The sequence below is a fragment of the Belonocnema kinseyi genome, chromosome 3 (genome assembly GCF_010883055.1).
Source record: "Belonocnema kinseyi isolate 2016_QV_RU_SX_M_011 chromosome 3, B_treatae_v1, whole genome shotgun sequence".
In the NCBI taxonomy this organism is placed as follows: Eukaryota; Metazoa; Arthropoda; class Insecta; order Hymenoptera; family Cynipidae; genus Belonocnema; species Belonocnema kinseyi.
The window spans coordinates 23,277,147-23,280,961 of record NC_046659.1 but is presented as its reverse complement, the minus strand read 5'-3'; the positions used below and the strand labels follow the sequence as shown (position 1 = coordinate 23,280,961).

Here is a 3,815-nt window from a genome sequence, read left to right as displayed (position 1 = left end):
AAAAATTATGGTTTTAATTTTTAACAATATAGTTGCATTTACAACAGAACGACTTACAACCAAAAAATATTTATAGTTGATAATTCAAACGAAAAATGTAATTTTTAATCAAAAAGTATAAATTTTCCATAAAACAATTTAATTTCTACAAAGACAAAGTTTTAACAAAATACATGATTTTTTAACCAAAAATGGTATAATTTAATTGTCAGTTTCAAAAATGTATTTTCAACGAAACAGATGAACCTTCAAATAAATAAAAAAATTATAACAAAGTAGTTGAACTTTTGATAGAGAAGAGGACTTTTTTTACAAAATAGTTACATTTTCATCAAAATAATTAATTTTCAAAATATACGCATATCAAGAGACGCGCGATCTATTCAAATCATGAGAATCGTCAGCATCGAAATCTGCAGATATTAAAATCCCAATCTCCTCAATTTATTTCAAAGCAGTTAGCAGATAGATATATAAGTAAATAGAATCGCCGAAGTGCTCCGACGGGCAATCGTGCACCTTCGAGTTTTCAATTCAGAAGAGGAGAAATGAGTTGCGCGCGCAACTCACTCATTTAAAGCGTCTCCTACTATATTCACACGGACATAGCCCTGTCATAGTATTGGACCACATCTCGTTTCAGATCTAGCATCACTGGATCCACTCGTCCTCGCACTTCATCAGCACGCGTGTGATTCGCACGAGGTGCGACACATATGCGGACACATATGTTGGTGACCTACGTGATGGTTTATTCACACTAGTGCCCGCACCGTAAGCGCATATTGTTATCTGTGTAGTAAAGAGTAATGTGACGTCTAGTGATACCATAATATGATTGTCAGGTATTTTAAAGTTTTGGATTTTTTCTTTAAATTTAATTGAGTTTTTTTTATGTTATACGGATAAGGTGGTAAAGAATCAGAAATAATTTTGCTAAGTATCTTGGCTAAGTAATAAGTAGGAGAATAAATGCAAGATACAACTGATCTGAGAGGGCAGTTTTGTTTATGTATTTTAGAGAGTCCAGACATTCTAACAATGTTAGTATTTACCGTAAGTAAATCTGCTCTTCTTGTGCTAAGGTGTAGGAAGCAACTTGTCCTCCAATCATCCACCATTTTGAAGCTGTCAATTTCCAAAAAGTTTAAATCGTTATAGTTAATTTTTTTACATGCTTAGTACTTCTTGCGATAACATTGTTGAATTTATAACTAAATAACATTTCTCTAGGTTCATCTCAAACATTAATAACATTCATTTTGCATTAAAAGAAATATATAATTCAGAAAAACAATTTGTACAAAATAACACTATGGAATTTGTCACTTTTGCTGAACCCACAACACCTACGTATCGTTCCCCGATGTGATTGCATTGTAATTCCGCATGTGTGATGTCAGAAGATTTTTACGATGGAGACGGGGCATTCTGCTCTGTCTTCACTAAACAAATTTATTTTTTACTACATTTACTAATTTCACCATATAATTTCAAAATTTCAAGATCGATTTACAGGTATGCAGTCAATTTTCTTACTTTTTTCTATCAACATATCTGATTTCACTTCGATTTTTACACTATTTATGTATTTGAACCTAACCATATTTTTTCGATTTTCTACTTTTTTGCTAAGGTCATGGAACTCACAAATTTGGGAAAGTCACAGAGAATCTATTTTTTTAAACTGTTTTAAGGCAGTGTCCCCAATCTTGGGAACTTTTCAAACTGCGCTTGCGTCGCACTGACAACCTGATTGGTCACTGTCAGCGCGCTGATTTTGAATTATATAAATATTCAGATTTAATATTGATGATAAATAATGATTGAAAAATGCATCCAAAGTGATATTTTAATCCTAAATTAGAATTTTGGAGTAACAGATCATCATTTTAAATGTTTCAAAATATTAATAAAAAGGTAATAAGAAGTTTAAGTGTTAAGCAAAAAATATTAGTTTTAATAGTATGAATATTCTTTCATTATTTGTATATATGATTATATATTTTATAATATTTATACAATAATTAATTGGTAATTGTAATTTAGGTCTTCTTCAAGTTATTTAAAAAATGTATGCTATAACATTTGTCAGTGCAGTAATTAATTATTTGTAATTAATTTTTGGTAATTTTAGTGATGTTATTTTAAGTCACATTATCTGAAATAAACAAAAATTTAATTTTAAAACTCGAGAGAGACTAGATTAATCATTGGAAAAAACAAAAATGATTTATTTCTCTTAACTCGGAATTCATAACCTCTTTTTTATTAAAATCGAATTTTTTGTATCTGTCACTCCAAAATTTTATTTCAGGATTAGGAAAATTCTATTTGGGCATTTGTCAATCATTACCCAGTGGGCAAAAGCATCAAAGAACATCTTTAGGACGGCTTGAAAATTTCCTAAGTCAGTCCATATAACGTTCCATAAAAATGCAATATTCCAGAGACGTTTTAAAGACTTATTTCGAGCATAAAACGTTTTTAGAACATTATTTGACCAGACTTAGGACAGTTTTTCAAACGTTCAAAGGACGCCTTTTGACTTGTACGTCCAAGAAACGTTTTCAGGACGTTCCAATTACGTTCTAAAATGTTATGTCCACTGGGTATTTATTATAAATATTAAATCTGAATCTTTATATAATTCAAAATCAGCGCGCTAACAGTGACCAATCGGGTTGTCGCACGACGCAAGTGCAGTTTAAAAAGTTCCCAAGATTGGGGACACTGTTTTAAGGTATTATATTTTGATATTTTCCGTTCTATTTATTATATGACTCCGTTTTAATTATAATACGTTTTGTTATACAGATTTGATGAGGGAAAACAGCTGTGTTTCCGAAACGAAATCGACACGATTTTTAATTAAATGAAAATTTCGACCATTAGTCTGGAAGATGTCGAATTCATTAGGTTCTGCCTACTAGAGATGGGACCTTACCCATATGACGGGTAATTTTCCAGCTTTACCAGTAATACCAGTAATGACGTTTCAAGCTGGTAAATCTGGTAATGTTAATATTTTAAAGAAATTATCATTTGTTGAATGAGAATCCATGTTGCAAATTAAGTTTCATGGTTATAGAAGTACGAGGGTGAATCAAATATTAACCGGAATTCTTTTTTAATATTTATTTATTTATAAAACAATACAAAAATACTATTTATTATTTTTCTACATAGTCTCCTTCACGCTCTACACATTTTTTCCAGCGGTTTGGAAGCTTGTTAATTCCTTGCTCGTAGAAACTTTGAGGTCGAGTCATCAACCAATTGCACACGAATTCCTCAACATCTTGATCGTTGTCAAATCGTAATCCTCCAAGTGCATCTTTTATGGGCGCAAACAAATGATAGTCACAGGGTGACAAATCTGGGCTGTATGGAGGATGCTCAAGGGTTTCCCAATGCATATCCTCCAGTTTTTGTTTCGTTTTACCCGCCGTATGTGGCCTGGCATTGTCATGAAGAAGGATGACGTTTCTGATGGGGTTAGCGCGTCTTTTGCTTCTGTAAGCGGCTTTTGCTGCCTCCAACAGCTGGCAGTAGTAGGCAGCGTTAACCGTACGTCGATCATGTAGGAAATCAATGAGCAACACTCCTCTGTAGTCGAAAAAGACGGTCGCGAGGACCTTACCGTCTCAGAGACGGGTTTTGGCTTTCACAGGACCGGCTTCGTCTTTCCTTCGCCATTCTTTACTCGACGACTTGGACTCGGGAGTGTAATGATGCACCCATGTTTCATCACATGTCACGATATGCTTCAAAAAAGTCTCTCCCTCCCGCTGAAATCGATTCAGATGTCTCTT

The 3,815-nt window shown here is 33.2% G+C and overlaps 1 protein-coding gene and 1 long non-coding RNA gene across 2 annotated transcripts in view; one reads left to right on the top strand and one right to left on the bottom strand.

The window, feature by feature from the left end:
• The window catches only part of LOC117170349, a 371,702-nt gene extending 368,847 nt beyond the window's left edge, over nucleotides 1-2,855 (top strand). Inside the window, exon 6 of the long non-coding RNA XR_004466771.1 lies at nucleotides 2,818-2,855. This is a non-coding gene — a long non-coding RNA (uncharacterized LOC117170349). The remainder of the gene's footprint in view (nucleotides 1-2,817) is intronic.
• Nucleotides 1-3,815, bottom strand: part of LOC117170347 (neuronal acetylcholine receptor subunit alpha-7-like) — a 1,604,403-nt gene that overhangs the window by 914,452 nt on the left and 686,136 nt on the right. The window lies entirely within an intron of this gene.